The sequence below is a fragment of the Melanotaenia boesemani genome, chromosome 1 (genome assembly GCF_017639745.1).
Source record: "Melanotaenia boesemani isolate fMelBoe1 chromosome 1, fMelBoe1.pri, whole genome shotgun sequence".
Lineage (NCBI taxonomy): Eukaryota > Metazoa > Chordata > Actinopteri > Atheriniformes > Melanotaeniidae > Melanotaenia > Melanotaenia boesemani.
In genome coordinates, this window is record NC_055682.1 from 32,133,090 (window position 1) to 32,151,960 (window position 18,871).

Genomic DNA, 18,871 nt, shown 5'->3' on the forward strand with positions numbered 1-18,871 from the left:
AAATTATCAATAGGGGCTGTAAGATTTAAAAGAACATTGCTACAGTATTACAAGCATTAGATAAATTTTTTTTCTTCCAAGACCATTGCTGTTTGAATGACTGTCTGTATGTCTTTCTTTCTCTCTTTCTCATATATATATATATACATATATTTATATATGTGCTTCGAGAGACACCACACACAAACGGATCCTGGACATGGGCTTCAAATGTCGTATTTCTCTTGTCAAAACACTCCTGAACAAAATGGAATGTTAGAAGTGTCGTGTGGGTCCTTCAATAACAACACCCTGCGTTTACCTTGAACAGATCGGGCCTTATATAGAACTTTGATATCAACATGTCGGGTACAACTCTCATTTTCGACCGACGTAAAACATTCATCACGACTTTTTAGACAAATAGGACAATCTCTATTTGTTCTTATCAATACATCTTCCTAATTTTTAAATGCATGTCGCCAACCAAACTTAAACACATGGCTAACTTTTAGATCAATGCAGTGTCACCATTTCTTGTATCACAGTCAGCAACTATTACAACAAACTAGAGAAAAAATTAACCATTCAACATTTACTCATTTCAGAGCTGTTCAATGAATATCTGAGGGACTTTCACTTGTCTTGTTTTTTCAGGGCAGGTTTTTGCACTTGTCCTGATGTTTCAGGTGATGGATTGTCAACTGTCACTTGTTCTTCAGGTTCAGTCACTTTAGATCCAGTAGCTGGTTCCTTCAGAAGGTGCCTCCTGTTCCTTCTAAGAACTGTGCCATCCTCTGTCTGAATGTTAAATGATCTTGGTTGAACCTCATCGAGAACACTAGCTCACTGCACCCATGTATTTGTTTGGTCTTTGAGTCTCTCTTGATCTCCAGCATGCAGTTTAGGCACATCGTAGTAGAACTTCTGTTTTGCTTTTTGTAGTTCTTTGAACCTCTTTACATCCTCACCCTCCCTTGTCTTCAGAAGGTTCTCATGAATGGGCAGATTAGACCTAAGGCTCCGTCCCATCAGAAGTTGTGCAAGGGATCTACCAAAGTTCCACTCTTCAGCAAAGTTCTTAAAGCTTGCACAGGAAGACTGTGGTTCATCATCTGAAAAAACTACATCAGGCACCCTATGTCTAGAGAAAGTAGCATTCAGAGCGGTTATCACAGCATTTGCTGATGTGGTGTGCAGTCTGCAGACTTCTGGGAACAAGTAGTAGTAGTCACATACTCATTGATGTGAAAAGAACAATCTTGCTTTGAATAAGGCCAACCTGCCATGATGGTCTCTGAGTTCTTCAAGTGTCTCATCCTTGTTTGTCTCAGATCTAATGAGCTCCATTTTAGCATCTGCAGCTGGTAGCGCACTTGTAATTATTTTAACATAAGCATCCACATCTTCCTCATTCATTGTGCTGAATGTCTCTCCTGCGTCAACAGCTCTGGACAATGTGTCTGCTGTGAACATTAACTTACCAGGTGTGTACACCACATCCAGAGTGTAACGTTGTAGACGAATCATCATTCTCTGTATTCTTAGTGGACAGTCATTGAGTGGCTTCTTGAGCAGTGAAATCAGTGGTTTATGGTCAGTTTCAATGATGACTTTGTCCTGACAAAAACTGATATAGGTGCAGATGCAATGCCAAAGGGTAGCCTAAGGAATCTATAACGGCCAAATGGACTGTTAAAGCATAATTTTGAGCTCTCTTCATCCAGCTTCAGTTGCCAAAATCCTGACGATGCATCTAGTTTGCTGAAATATTTGTCATTAGCAAACTGTCACATTATTTCCTCTCTTGTGGGAAGTTTAGTATTCTCTTTTAATTGCCCTGTCTGTGTCGTTGTCTAGGGTAATACAGACTAGTTTCTTTCCACCAGGCCCCCGTAGCTATTGATTGTCTTAGACCAGCAGCTATGTTCTGACCGGTGTGATCTGGAAAAAATTAGTCTGGAGACATGTCGTTTTCACACTGAAATTCACGTCAGTAAAATGTAGCAAGACATTTATATACGGCTCTATGGTGCGACTTGACCACAGGTCCGTAGCGGTGGCGAAACATTGGACTGTAGCCACGTCAACACCCTCATCACACTCATCATATAGGGCAGGAAGAGACACTCCACTAAAATGGTGTCGAGATGGCAGTGATACTGTTTGTCCAATGTGTTGATGAGGTACTTAAATCCTGGATTGTTCACTGGTCTTTTGTAAAGAAAAAAAAAGCTATGTTTGTTTATAATGTTTGTTATCGGTTTGTGTCTATGGGAGCTGGTGGATTATTTAGTCGCAACTCACAAAAATTGAACATTTTTCTATTTTCCTGTGTTGTGTCGCAAGCCCCCGTGTGCACATCGGCGTGAAAGAGCGCAACGTTTCACATGCCCGAATGTCGCCTGTCGCTTGGCTGGAGGAGGGCAGTGATTTTTATGATCGTTAAAAACCCAGATCGTAATTGTAATTAAAATTCGATTAATCGCCCAGCCCTAGTCTGTATCTCCTTCACTATTGATGACAAGCTTTCTTTTTATCAGGTTAAGTCTCTCACATGCAGCTAGACCTAATATGGCCTGGACATCTTTTGGAACAACAAATGAATGACAGTGTGTGCACTTGGCCTTTGTGTGTCACTTTTACAATGCATTTTCCTTGTACTGATATAGCAGCTCCAGGATATCCTTTCACTTTCACTTTAGTGGGTGTATTAATCGCTGATCCTGTTCCAAATTTCCCCTCAGCTACACTATTTCTTTTTGATTGCTTTATGCACCTCCTGTTTCACTGCATCCACATTGCAGCTTTCAGTTCTTTAGCTTGCATTTTTACAATCTCTGCTGCTCTGCACAGAATTATTGCCTTATCCAAAATCAAATCATGATCTCTTAAGCAGCATTTATGCTTGTGCTTTTGCTTTTGCACTTGAGCATAGGGGGTACGTGTCGTTTTGGTGTTGTGTTGCAATTTCTCCTCCTAATCTGAAGGTGGCAGCAGTGGTGGTATCAGCCGATAAACTCACCAGATTGGAGTTCTTTTGATGTTTCACTTCAGTTTGGTAGATATTTTCTGTTTTAAAACAACAATGGCGTCCAGTATGGTTCAGTGTCTTTACTAGCTTGTGGAAGATAACAAAGAAATAATTCGAACAGTCTCTCATGAACTTGATCCACTGGTTATTGCTTTTAAAAACGGTGGTTACCACACAAATTCAGCGAGAGGATCCAGATATCCGGCAACATGTGATCCCAAACTGACCAATCACAAGGGAGTAGTCTGTAGTAGTCTGCGAAGCAAGGGTGCACGTCAGGTCTGGAAGAGGTGCGTTTCGATCCTCTGCGGAGCTACGCCGAGCCTACGCCGGTTACTCAGACGCCACACAACCATAAATCCACCTTTAGCATTCTCCCTCGAAGAATATTATTTAGAATCCCGCAGACTAATCTGTCTTTTATCAGTGAGCCCTCCAAACTCACAAGTTTTACTCCTGTTCCTCAGTTCAGTTACATATTGATCAACTGTCTCTCCAGTCTTCTGTGCACACATGAAGAATCTGTGCCTCTCAAATGTCACATTTCTTTTAGGTATGCAGTAAGCTTCAACCTTCCAGTATCTTATTAAGCTTCACGCGATCACCATCAGTATCAAAGGTAAAGTTATTATAAATTTCCTGTGCTTCTTCACCAATAACATGCAGAAGTACCAATGCTTTAGTTTTTTTTACTCTTTTCATCAGCTCCAATCGCAGCCAAGTTCAGTTCAAAACGTTGTCTAAACCTCCTCCAGTTTTCAGCCACGTTACCTGTCAGGTGAAGATTGGGTGGTGGGTGTAATCCCTCCATCGCTGGTTTGACACTGTAGTTATTTTCTGCTGTCACTGCACAAAGCGTTGGTGTTAGCTTAGGCACGTTAGCTCATCATGCCATTAACATAAAGGTAACTTGCTGATCTGCTATCCTTCACACAGACCCTCTCTTTAAGACCATCTTCTGACACCATTTCATGTTTGCTGTATGGGTCTTTCAATAACACACCGCGTTCATCTTGAACAGATTGGGCTTTATATAGACCTTTGATATCAACACGTATGTCGCGTACAACTCTCACTTTCAAGATTTTATTAGACAAATAGGAAAACTATGTTTTCTTATCATTACAAGAAGCATCTTACCTGGGCTAAAGAAAAAATGGAATGGCCTGTTGGGCAGTGGTCCAAAGTGATCTTTTCTGATGAGAGAAAGTTTTGCATCTCATTTGGAAATCAAGATCCCAGAGTCTGGAGGGAGAACGGAGAGGCAACAATCCAAGACACTTAAAGTACAGTGTGAAGTTTCCACAGTCTGTGTTGATTTGGGGAGCCATGTCATCGGTCTTGGTCCACTGTGCTTTATTAAGTCCAGAATCAACGCTGCCGTCTACCAGGAAATTTTAGAGCACTTCATGCTTCCTTCAGCAGAAAAGCTTTTTGGAGATGCTGACTTTATTTTCCAGCAGGACATGGCACCAGCCCACATTGCCAAAGGAACCAAAACCTGGTTTAATCACCAGGGGATTACTGTGCTTGATTGGCCAGCAAACTCTCCTGACCTGAACCTCATAGAAAATATATGGGACATTGCCAAGAGAAAGATGAGACACATGAGACCGAGCAATGCAGACTAGTTGAAAGCCACTATTGTAGCACCCTGGTCTTCCATTACACCCCAGAAGTGCTACAGGCTGTTAACATCCATGCCATGCCGCATTGAGGCAGTAATGGTAATGGAGTAAAAAGTAATGGATGGAAATAACTGATGTTTCTCCAGGTATCTGTTGGAGCCACTTCTCCAGTGTGGGGGACACGGCCACCAGTCCTCCAATGACCACTGGCACTACTGTTGCCTTCCATCTTCCAGGCTTTCTCCAGTTCTTCCTTGAGTCCTTGATATTTCTCCAGTTTCTCGTATTCCTTTTTCCAGATATTTCCATCATGCGGGTTGGCTACATCAATCACTATGGCTTTCTTTTGCTGCTTATCCATAATCACAACGTCCGGTTGGTTGGCCACTACTTTGCCGGTCTGTATCTGGAAGTCCCACAGGATGGTAAAATGGTAAATGGTCTGTATTTATATAGAGCTTTACTGTACCTGGAATGATACCTAAACCTCTGTACATGATACATCACTTACACACACACATTCACACACAGGAGCAATTTGGGGTTGGGTGTCTTGCTCACGGACGCCTTGACATAAACTCGACAGGCCGAGGATTGAACTGGCAGCCCTCAGGCTACAAGAGAACTTGTTGTATGAAAAAATTTCAGTTTAATTAAAAAGAATGACGATCTAAGTATTTTGTGTGTGTGTGTGTGTGTGTGTGTGTGTGAGAGAGAGAGAGAGAGAGAGAAAGCGAGAGAGAGAGTGAGTGTGTGTGTGGGGTGTATGTGCTTGATTTTTTTCTTTTGATATTTATATATTATTTTAACTGGTGACTATATAATCCCTGTGACAACACTGCTAAATAGTATCTTGCCTAAATATTTTACAGCCCTTGACCTGACTCACATATGAGGTCAAACATTATGGTTGTCAGTGAAACCCAAAGTTTTTCAACCATAAATACTAGGTCTCAAGCTCCGTCTGATCTGCTTTACGTTTTCTTTGATGCACTACTTTCCCCTCTTACTCAGAGTTGATCTAAAACTGTCAAAAAAAGGTACATTTACTCTATTCATAGAAGCCCATTTAAACTAATTTCTGGCAAAGAGAAAGCACCCTAGAGGAAAAGAAGATGTGGTAAAAACTCCACTTCATCTTTACATTTGCTAAACAAAATTCAGTTAAAAAAATTAAAGTAATGCTGAGCTAAATCATCCAACCTTTGACTGTTGTGAAATTAAGTCATTCTGATTTTCTGATTTTCCAACAGTTTACCTAGTTCTTCAAAAACAAAAAAAAAAAGAGGGGGGGGGGGGGGATATTAGACTATTTGATGGACACAGCCAAGCAGAGATACAATGTTCTCATTTATAGCTGCAAAAAGAATTGTTTCTTTGTCTGAATGTACCGTGATTAATAAGAAAATTATCAAAGAAATGGTGAATCATATCAATCTGTCTATAAGCTCATCGTGTATTCTGCCTACAAGTCTTTTACGACATGTTATTAGCTCTTTGGCAGCAGGTTTGATGTTAACTGTAAACGGCTTACTTCTGTCAGGCATCTTTCCAGCATCATTAAAAGCTGCATTTGTCAGGGACCATCTGAAAAGGAGAAACCTACAGATGCTTCAACACTTTCTATGCTCAGGCTCATGTCAAATCTTTCTCTCGTAAGGCTATTAATAGAGGAGATTTTAATCAAATAATTTCTTGCAGAATTACATAATTTAGCTGTCAATCAGATCTCTATTCACATCATAGCACTGAATCTGGTCTGCACTGAAAAATTTGAAATGGCATCTGCCTGAATAATGATTCAGTTCAAAAAACTTTATCTATCCAAAATGGACAGTTCAGTTTGACAGCCTTCCCAATTTGCCTAGCTGATAGAACAAACAGACAACTGATATGATAGATAAAAATAAATAACTCATAATTGCAGCATATTTAAGTAGTAGCACATCAGCGGAAGCAGATCAGCATCTGACACCTGCACGTTGTCCCATGTGGCCTTATGCAAACGGGTGACAGCAGCATCAGAAGATAGTAAAGACAAACTGTGACAGTAGTGTTTGTTTTAAAGCCCCACTTCTGCTTTTCTCACTGAGGTGCACCCATAACAATTGGGCAAGGAAAATTAATCCAATGTTCACTTCTGTCTTATCTCTGGTTCTGTCCCTTCCTCTATTTTTTGTCCCTGAGCATCCTCCAATAATGTCCTCTTGGATTTCTTTGCTGAATCAGCCATGGTGCACCTTTAAGATGGCCAATGTGGTGATACCCAGTTGCTAGCATGTGATGTGGTGCCAGAAAGTGAAATGTTAAGGTAAAGTGATTAAAAAAAATGCAGTTTCTCAGCTTCGAGATGGCAATGGGCAACAACGCTTCCAGATATGAACATAATGATGCCAATATGCCATCACAATGAGTCAGAAGCAGTTTTAATGCCAGAAAATTATGTAGAGCTAAGCCATCTTATAGAATTAAAGAATTCCTAGTTGTCTTCGGGGGTGCAAAACAGCGCCATCCTGAGGGCATCAAAGCACGTTTACTGGACAGAACTTGGCAAGCTTGATAAACAAATCCTTTTGCTTTCGGAATCACTCATTTCTTCCAGAGTAAAGTCCAGTAATCTTTGAGCAGAACATAACATCTCAGTTTAGACCCTTTAGACCTGGATTGCAGAAAATTCAATGCAATCCATGAGTTTCCTGAGTTTTGCAATTATTTTTTAATGAATTGTCTTTTATAAACACAGTTTGTTTTGTTTAACAAACTGGACACCTTCAGACGTAACTGCACTCAAACCTGTGGAATCTCTGCATTATAAGAGCTCTAAAAATATTTTATAGGAGCAGTTCTTACATCATTGCTCTCATATTCTCATTAAATATAAGTTTTTGTCTTTTGAGAATTATAAGACATGTTCCATATACAAGATATAAAATGGATTTGCACCAACACAATTGAAGGAACATGTCAAACTAAAATTGTTCAATGGAAGGACCACTAGAGCAACCACAACAGCAGGCTGAGGTCCCTCACAGACGCACCACTTTTGGACAGTGTTGTTTACATCTGCCTTGCTTTTATGTTGAGTGTTTTATACTTGTTATATATCTAGTCATATGCAGGACATCTTTACATAAACACATGTGCAGGATTCTTTGTGTGCTTTATTACAGTGTGAGTGTGTTTTATTTTGTATTTCTAAGATTACATTCCAGCCTCATGCACTTGAAATATGCACTTCTAACTTTTGCACTTTATACAATATTTACTATGATTGAACTGTACTTTTCCTTCTATTGTTTGTAGCTTGTTGTTATGTGTATTGTTGTGACCTGTCAAAGAACATTTGTGCATTACACTTATGTTCATTACTGTGCAACATTATCCCTTTAAAATAAAGAAGTTATTAAAATATACTAATGTGGATCACATAATGGATTTGTTCTATTCAGATTATAATTGGAATGAATGAATTGTATGGAACTGAACTGTGTCTGTAAAGGCAAACTGAAATCAGCACTGAGGAACCAAATTTGTTCCTCTTGTTTATTCAGCTTGAAGGACTATGTGAATTAAAACTATAAAGTGATGTATCATAAACTTAATCGGATTTTGAATAAAGGACGACCTTGTGTTGCCTGAAATTTACCAAGTCATTTTAACACCTAAATTTCATCAGAATGTGAAACTGAAAATAAAGAAAAAGGAATCTGAAAACAAGGAAACATTGCCAGTCTACTGATGTGGGCCCTATCACTTAGTTTGTTATTCTTTTTTTTCACATGGGGTTGTGTGACATACACATTGGTTAGTGGTCATATTGGCCTCAGTTTGTTGTACTGATGGGCGAACTAAGCATAAGCTACACATTAAGTTACTCAGAAGGAACTACAAGAAAAGCAAACTTTGCCATCTAATACAACTCAAACTTCAAATGGTTCATAATATAAAAATTTGTGAATTTGTGCACCATATAAGTTCTGCATTAGACTGTTCTTTGGTCTGTAAACAAATAGTAATAAAAGAAAAATATTAATACCGATGTTGAAATCTCACAGAAACATGAGAAACATGTTAACATGTTTCTGTGAGGTTCTGGGTGTTTTATTTGTAACAGCATAACTACTGTGAAAAGATAACAGATCAGCACTTTAATGCTCTGATTTAACTGTTTCTAATCACAATCTGAGCTCTGTTTCCTCCTTCATTTCAGTTTGAATGTGGTGTTTACAAACAGTTACAACTATTACTGTGTTAGATCTTGAAGTTGACAGATTTCATGAGTTGCTTTGGAGATTGAACCTGAGATGGCGGAAACAGAAAGCACTGGGAATACTCCAGCAATCAGAAATGTGAATAAAACCCCAAAGCTTTGAGGTCTTCAAAACAGATCTTCCAAACCAGGACCTTTTATAGGGCTGAAACATCTCTCTTGCAAATCTTTTCCAACCTTGGTCACGGCAGTCAACTTGAAGGGGGGCAAGGAAAGTAAAAAGCTTCCTGCAGCAGAAATGCAGCAAGAATCCCTTTAACAGTCCAGAATGACATTTGCTGTCAGTATTTTAAATGGCTATGATGAGTGTCTCTGGGTACCGAAGCCAAAGGTTATGAAAGAGACGGAGAAAGCACCAGCTCTGTTATGCACAGTGAAGACAGAACTCTTAAGGTTGGAAGGAACAGGGAAGTTTAACTGTCTGGGGATGCATTGGAGACTTTCAAGACACTGACAACGCACAAATTCCTGACACAAATGAGTCTTCATAGAGAGCACAACGGTGTGGTGTTAGTTTAGCACACAAAATATTTGCTGAAGAAGTCTTTAAAAAAATCCAGTTAAGAGGCAAAATGCCCAAAGCTTACAGATAGTAAGCAATTATATCTAAAGATGACAAAGTTGAAATAAAAAATGTAATCAGACCCAAATTTACAATTCTCACCACCTCTTTAGTGATGAAACTAAACTCTGGATGCATTCCCTCACTGCAGCTCTGTAGTTGCATATGACACAGTGGTTTCCGCATCATGACTCCATCATCACATGTTGTACCAAGAGGAATCAGGCTCCCCTTTGAACTAGACTGCCACAGACACACAGATGAGCTTGTTATTATAGCAACTCGGCTGAATTTGCTGGGAAAGAGGGCCTGTCCCTCTGACACACTTCCTGTCCTTTGAAGAGGCCAACGGAGAGATGGCTTTGAGGCCCTATTTCCAAGCATTTTCTTTGATGCCTGTGAGAGCGGAGGTGGCGGGGGTTTAAAGCCATCTCAAGGACGTGAACCCCCAAAACTCCAATTAATCCTCATTATCTTGGGATGGAGTTATCTCAGCCTCACACATGATTGAATTAGAGAATAAATGAGGTAAATATCTGGCTTTTATTGAGGCATTTTTCAAATCCGGAGGAAAATAAGTTCTTGATTTCTGTTAATGACCTTCCTCTATGGTGACAAACTGAACAAATCTAAATTCTGTAGACACTTGCCTGATTGATGTGGGTACTTATTGGCCTTGGGGAGTGCCAACCTCGGTGGCCAGCTCTGGCTCATTCCACCTTAAAACAGGGCCTTCTCCCTGGAAACAAGCATCAAGAAGGAAAGGGGGGAATTCAGATGGTGCGATTCAATGGAATCTAATGGTTTGTCTGTGTTTATAACAATGTTAGGGGCCTGATGCCTGGTGGGCCTGCTGGAGGGAATGCTGCCTGGTGAAGAAGAGGGGGATGTGAGATGTACGTAGAAAAAGCAGAAGGAAAGAAGAGCAGCTGCTGGCCATGAAAAGCTCAAACATGTGACTGTTGCCTTTATCTTGAGGAACAAAAGGGCGTGAATGTTGTAAGGGGCATGGGACAATCGTGACCGAAGTACAGTGTTGATTCCTGCAGTGGTGGTGACTCAGCCTATTGTGGTGGCCCAGCGTGTGATATGTCAGGTCTGTAAGGAGGGAAAAACAGCCCTGACATGCAACTGCTTTCCTGCATGCTGCAAGTAAGCTGTATTGAAAATAATCCTAAGCAAACAGGGTTATTTGTGTTGTTTGGTGTCAAATTAAATGCTACTGTATTCTGTTTACTACTGCTTAATGTGTATTTAAGCAGTGGGAGAAATATCAATTTAACTACTCACAATTAGAAAAACAATAATATATGCAAACATATGAGTTGCAAACAACTTCCAAACTCAAAGTTATCTTGACCAGGCTGCTGATCCAGTACTTTACAATATTAGTTTGTAGTGTAAAATAGGGGGATCCTTACCCTCCCACTTAGAAATTCTGTTTTATCTTTACAGCAGCATATAAAACACCACTAACAGAGCCTGAAGCCCACTGACATTTCTTATTTACAAAATGTGTCTACAGTAAAGGAAGCAATGAAGAGGGTGCATAGATATACACACGTGCAGACTTTTAGTCCTGCCGCCGAACGACTGGTAATTTTTCCAGCGTCAAAGATTTCTCCAAATTTAGGCCCATATAATCAATACTTTCTGCTTCTGTACTTCTCTTTACTATCTACACTTGGCACTGGCTGCTTTTTTGAAGCAGTGGGGGTGTAGCCCCATCCAGAACGAGGACACAATTAGTGTATTGAGCCGAAAACAGTGGGGTTCCCCCTTTGAAGTGGGGATCAAATGAAGGAGCTGTGTGTTTTTGTCCAAAATGACAGGCTTGCCAGGTTTACTAATGGGTAGCTAATAGAAAGAGAGGTTTATGATGCTCATTAATTACACAGTCTGTCATGTGTTGGAAGGATAGAATAGAGGAGATATAGGGGAAAAAGAAAAAGAAAGTGGGGTGCAACAGAGGAAGCAAAAGAAAAGAGGTGGGGGTGGTGGATAGATGGCTGGGTGCATTCTGCGAGGGGGAAATTAGAAATGAGCGAAAAGAAAGAGTAAGGCCAAGGGGACGATCTCCAAGGAGATCCTTGCACCAAACCTGAGCTGATGGAGAGCAAGAAAGGGAAGAAGAAAAAGAAAGGAACAGGAGGAGATAAAATAATCCCTTCCCAAAGATAAGAGCAGCCACCAAGACGGGAGCTTCAAAGAGCAGGAGACACTCTCATGGGAGCGTGCCACAAACCGTTTCCTCATCTTCAGAGGAAAATTCAGTCCCTGATCCAAACACGCCCATGCTCTCAGCACCCACCACTCTGCAGGCATCCAACGCCCGGTGACTCCTGGGGTGGCGCGCACACTTCCAAGCAACACTGCCTTTGAACTGCTTGGACTCATGTCGAGTGGCGATGGTGATCTGCACATTAGGTGCAAATGTGAATAGTTAATGAAGAGAGGAGAAAAAAAAAAAAAAAACACGGCCCGTCGCATCCACCGCAGGGAAGGCTAGTGATCTCTGCTATCAGCTTCAACCAGCACAAGTCCTATGGACCTTTTGTAGACGCAGTTTGTCATTTCAAGCTGAGCCACTAACAATACCCTTACTGACAGTAGCCTATCCTTTGTGACAGAGTAGAGATGTGATTTGTGGGATGTTGCTAGTGGATATCACAATGAGTTTAAGCTACATAAGACTGTCATTAACACCGAGCCAGTCCAGTGACCTGTGAGACATGCAGGCTACTCTAGTCCCCACAGGGTTCAGCACCAGTGGGGCCACTCAGCCAGACAGGGTTTATTTTGCTAAGCTCCAAGTCTCCCACACAGAGAGGCGTGCAGTGCCATGGAATTCATTATTCTGGGCCCTAAACGAGCTGCTGGTGTTTTGAATAGTTTCAGCAGGCTTTGAAATTGCACTCTGTGCTTGGGTTCAATCACAGAGGCCACGATCAAATTGCACTGAGTGTTATATCATCTTCGGGACATTCAGCTTGAAAAGTTAGGCCGAGGTCCACACAGGAAAACAATGGCGTGCTAATACCCAAATTTTAAGCAGCACTTTCCCCATGGAAGAGGAGCTTCCTGCCCACATGCATGTAACCTTTCACCTATAGATTGCCTACCACAGCAGCATAAATTTGCAAATGCAACAAAAATGTGTGGAATCACTTCAAAGTAATGTGTAAAAACTTGCAGGACTAATTTTCTCTCTTGAAACAACAGCCTGTGACATAATATAAGAAAAGCACGTCCTGGTCTTAAACCATACCCAAAGAAGAGACCTCTGTGGAAACATACATTTCATGCAGCTCAAACAGTCAAAAATCAGTTTTTACTTCTCCCACTGACTTATAAGACTTTAAATCAAGTCTTCAAATCAAAACTTCAAAGTCAAACTTTCCAATTTCCAACTTACTTTCCTTAGATCTCCAGATCCTCAGACGCATTAAAATGTATCCTTTCTAACACATGCATGAACATAAAATATATAAAACAAGGCATTTAATGATTTACACAAGAGTAGAACTGTATATATAGCACTACTCCAGAGAGCATTTCACTTTGGAGTGTGTTTTTTTGTTTTTGTCCCCCCCCCCTTAAAAAAATAAATAAATAAATAAATCTTGTAAAACCATTAAACCAGACAAAAGTTGCAGAGTGTTGTCAGCAGAAACAGGCACGCCTCAAGCAACATTGTAAAAGCAAGCATTTGAAATTATTTTTTCACCCCAATAAAACAATTCTGAGCTGGTTCTCAACCAGGCTCACAGAGTTCTGCCTGTAGGTGCTCAGTGAGAGAGCAGCCATTCAGAAGAAAAGCAATGAAAGCAACTCTAATTCTTTACTGGATTGGCCTCTACCTCCATAAAATGTTTGAACCCCTGTACAATACAATGAACAAATATAGCATGTTGATTTCTTTTATAGATCTATTTTAGTAAATATCCCTACTAAAATAGGTACCAGCTTAAAATTAGGTCAGATAAAGGTGGCAGAATTAAGTCAGATTTCAGCTCTTAGCAGGATTCCTTCTAAATAACTTCTGTTATTTTTACTATTAATGTAATGAGAAGAGGAGTTTGGAACCGTAGCTTATATTTAAGAATATCCACTGAATGGACAAAAAAAAAAAAAAAAAAAAAAAAACAAACAAAACAAAACATGAAAATAGAGTGATATGGGACATATTGAAGAAAAACAAGCTTCTGTTAAAACAAGTGTAGCAGTCAGAGCTACACAGAGGTTGTGAAGCAGCACATCAGCTCATGCTGACATTTTAGTGTAATTACTAATACTGATGTCTTCAGGTACAACTTTTACTTTTAGTGAAAGTCTACCTTAGTTGCTGACCATGTCCATCCCTTTATGACCACAGTGTATCATCCTCTGATGGCTACTTCCAGCAGGATAATGCACCATGTCACAAAGCTCAAATCATTTTTTTTTTTTTTTTTTTTTTTTTTTTTTTTTCTGTGTGTGTGTGTTTCTGCTTTTGTAAAAGTTGTAGGAAATTTTCTGGTGTGTTCATGTACAGGTGTAGCAGTTTGTTGTCTGGTGATGGTGTGGATTTTCCTTCTGTCTGTGATCTTTTTGTCTCCTTTCTTCTTTCCCTTTTGCTCTTTTTTTGCTATTTTCCATCTTTTTCTGTCCCCTCCGGTCAGGTCCAGCAAGATTACATAGATTCCATGATTCAAAGTAAATAAATAAATAAATTAATCACATTATCAAGAGGAGCCTTACCCATAGGCCTCCCCTTGGCAGAGCAAATTTGTTCAGCACGATACAGCAACCAGATTATCATTTTGCTTGCTATGATGCTGGACAGGATAAGTAAAAAAAAACAAAAAAAAACAAAGCTCAAATCATCTCTAACTACTTTCTAGAACATGACAATGAGTTTACTGGACTCCAACGGCCTCCACAGTCACTAGATTTCAGTCCAATAGATCAGCTCTGGGACGTTTGGAGATTCTCATCATGGATGTGCAGCTGACAAGTCTGCAGCAACTGTGTGATGCTGTCATACCAATATTGACCAAAACCACAAAGAAGTTAACCATTTCTGGTACAACCCAGTACTAGCAAGACATACCTAATAAACTGGCCAGGGAGTGTATTATGTATACGTTATAGATCTTGTAGTATGGTTACCCTTCTTTCATTTCAGCTACATGTAACGTCCTAAACAAGAAGATAAAGAGATTACTCTGGTTATTCAAGTGCATCGAATTACTCAAAACAGATGTCAACAATAATTTGCAGATATGACGAGCAGTTCTGTAAGTTCAGGTTTATAAGGTCTTTCAGTTTGATCTACAGGGCTGTTAATCTTGTTTCGTTTGCATTATTTGTGTCAGCCTCCCTTTAGATTAGTTTGTCTCTCTCCAACTTGTGTTCACATATACAACATATTAACATAACTGCATTCTCAGTAAAGCTGCTCATATTCATATTTTTCTGTTTATTTCGACAGAAGGCAAAAACAAGTCTGAAACTGCAACTGAAAATTGGCCCATTGAGACGATACTGCTCTGCTCTGATAAAATCTATTTTATGATCGAGGTGTAAGATGACAAAACCACCATCCAAATAAGTTAACATAGTTCTTTCAATGATTTCTTACAGTCTGAAGCCTCCTAATGCAACATAAGGACAACACCGCATGAGTCCAAGCAGCTGCCAGGTGCTGAACACTGTGATGGAGCAGCAAAGCCAGATTTTAACATTTTGTTCTTGTAATATGATTATCATCAGTACTGGTATACTAGGAATCCATCAGTCTCAAAATATGAGTGAGCAGCAGCTGCTCGATATGCACTGAGACTGTATGCCTAGAACCATTTCAGAGGAATTTTGAATTTTCCCTAACGCAGCCTGTAATGGGCAAAGCTGTCAGTGAAATGTACAGAAATATACTTCCTTTCTTATCCACAACAGTAATTGTCCATTGCTTCAACAATGCTACTCCTGTTCAAACACCTTCTTGGGTAAATATCCAAGAGGAATCTGTACAGTTCGAGCCAGTCACTAAGAAATTTTAGATATCTGAAATTATTTTTTACCAGTTAAACCTGGATAGCAGATATCACTGTCATTTTAGTAGAAATGACATTGCTCCAGGTTGAGTTGTACATGGAGGAGGAAACTTCTGCTTCCTCTAAAAGCAGATAAAATTGCTCTCCAAGCAGCCTAACTCTTCATAACTCACCCCACAGATGTCTGCCTCTGAGGGTTCACGCGTCTGCTGTCCACTTTGTAAAAGGCTTTGATTTTCCATACACAGTTGGCATAGCCGGCTGGACTCGACAGTGCAGAAACTGTCTTCTTTCCAACACAATAGAAACTACCGTGAAAGATGTCAAATCCTGCCTGTGCCAGGAAATGACCATCCAAATACTTTCTTTCATCATGAGAAAAGGTGATGCCTTTAGGGTCATGTTGAGAAATGAACCTAAAGTCATATTCAAATACAGGAATTAAAGGTTGAGTAGTGGCATTGCTGCCAATGCATTCCTCTAAATGTTACACATGAGGGCTTTCAGGAAAGAGGAATATCATTTTTTTTGATTAAACTAAAAGTCAGGGTACTAGTGGAAAAAAAGTTCTCTTTTTGTCAAAACTTAAACTTTCAAAATCTCAGCAACAAAAACAAACATGTCTTGTAGTTTACATAAATGTGTAATGTAATATATAGTAAAAGATGTACAAATATATTTAGTGTACTGATAATTGACTGTTAGAGGGCACAGGACTGAGAATAGGGGGCCGCTACTCAGAAAGGCATTACGTGCGATGCTTTCCAAACAGCGAGTGAGTACACAGAGAGTGAACTGACCCCTGAAGCCGGGTCACCCCATGATGCCTCAGAGTCCATGCTGAAGGGCTCCACCCTCTCCCCTGAGAGGGGACAGTTGGGTCCTCACAATAAGACAATTCTTCTCTGTAATGAAGTCTTGTTCCCAGAGAAAGAAAAGCTGACCCATTGGATGGCTGGCAGTCCAACGACGGACTCTGAAGTTGGGGGTGGTTGTGAAGGTAAAGAGAGAGGGGGGTTTAGAGTCCATGAAGGCCGGGCGTGTCATTCTTCTGGAGGTTGTGCCTTTTGTTGCCTGATGATGACAGAAAAAACTAGTAGAAACTTGACTTTTCACAATAGCTTCTGTCAAGAAAATCATTTTTAATGATGCATTTCATTTGGTACCAAGATTGTTTTCAAAAATGAACAGCTACACTAGTTTACTGTGTTTATTATGCATTTATTGAAGGAAACAGAAATCATAAAAAGCAAGAACCATCCCCCACCCCCCAGGCTAAACCAAACGTCTGTCTCCTCCTGCTCGTTGTGATGGCATGCATTGTGTTTTAAAGCAACAGAATTCACAATGTGGTTGTTTTTGTTGACTTTTCTTGTGTTTTGACTGGCATGTCATTACAGATCATAATACTATCTTATGTAGCTACTTAGCTGCAGGTAAAATCATTATATTTCTTACTATAAATACATTTCTTATAAGTTTTCACCATTTTTTTCTACTGGTGGATGGAGTAGGGTCGACCCTGTCTCTTTTGCACACAGGGAAACATCTGCAGAGCATATGGGTTACAGCACAATCTCAAACTGTGAGATTCTAAATATTAGCGACATTCACCATCGCTTGTTAAAACTGTGGAAGCTACTTGAAATATGCTTAATATCACAGTGACTCTTATAAACGCCAAAACTTCAACACTGTCACTAACTCTGTTTGGCAGTTTTTACAGAGATTGTTTGGTTCCACCAAATTCCTGCAGTGATCAGTGTGAGTAGCACATAGCCTCCCAGAGAGTGTCATTCGGAGAGTGGACAGGAGATAGCAAATGGGGATGCAATTTATCTATAATGACTATAACAGGGCTATTCAATTCAGTCCTACGAGGGCCGCAATCCAGCAGGTTTTCCATGTATCCCTGCTTCAACACACCTGACTCAAATTAATTAGTCATTGTTCAGAACTTGATTGGCTGTTAGATCCATTTAATTTGAGTCAGGTGTGTTGAAGCAGGGATACATGGAAAACCTGCTGGATTGCGGCCCTCGTAGGACCGAACTGAATAGCCCTGGACTATAATATAATGACAGGGGGGACCCTGGCGTGGGCTCTCCTGTCTCTGGGGCTAAAGTCGCTAAGGTGGTTCAAAAGCTCCTCAGTGCCAAGGCTCTGGGGGTGGATAAGGTCTGCCAGGAGTTTCTTAAGGCTGTGGATGCTGTAGGGCTGTCTTGGCTGACACGCCTCTGCAGCATCGCGTGGACATCAGGGACAGTTCCTCTGGACTGGCGGACCGGGGTGGTGGTTCCCCTCTTCAAAAAGGGGGACCGGAGGGTGTGCTCCAACTACAGGGGGATCACACTCCTCAGCCTCCTTGGTAAGGTCTATTCAGGGGTCCTGGAGAGGAGGGTCTGTCCGATAGTTGGATTGAGGAGGAGTAGTGTGGTTTTCGTCCCAGCCGTGAACAGTGGACCAGCTCTACACACTCTTCAGGGTCTAGGAGGGGGCATGGGAGTTTGCTAAACCAGTCTACATGTGCTTTATAGACTTGGAGAAGGCGTTTGACCGTGTCCCCCAGGGACTCCTGAGGGGGGTACTCCGGGAGTATGGAGTGCTGGACCACCTTGAATGAGATGTCCAGTCCTCGTATGACCAGTGTCAGAGCTTGGTCCGCATTGTCGGCAGTAAAATCAGATTTGTTTACAGTTAGGATTGGACTCCGCCAAGGCTGAGTCTGTTCATAACTTTTTTGGACAGAATTTCTAGGTACAGCCGAGTTGTTGAGGGGATCCGGTTTGGTTGCCTCAGGATTGGGTCTCTGCTCTTTGCGAATGATGTGGTTCTGTTGGCTTCATCAGGCCGTGATCTTCAGCTCCTGCTGGAGCGATTCGCAGCCGAATGTAAAGTGGCTGTGATGAGAATCAGACCATGGTCCTCAGCCAGAAAAGGGTGAAGTGCTTTCTCGGATATGTCGGTCGGGAATGAGGTCCTGCACCAAGTGGAGGAGTTCACGTATCTCAGGCTCTTATTTACGAGTGAGGGAAGGATGGAGCGGGAGAGTGGAGTGGACTCTGCATCGGTCTGTCGTGGTGAAGAGGGAGCTGAGCCAAAAGGCAAAGCTCTCGATTTACTGGTCAATCTGCACCCCCAATCTGCAATCAACCTTGATTTGATCAGTTGCATTAGAGATGATTGATGAAAACAGCCACATTCAAAAGTTGCCTTCAGATCTGCAACACATTTTTTATGGTTGCTGGAGATGTGTGTGCATGTGGTACCTGGCAAGGCACAATCAAAAGAGAAACTGTGCAACTATAAACCAAGCCATGCATGATGGTAGTAAAGATTCTAACGGGGTTAACATAAATGGTC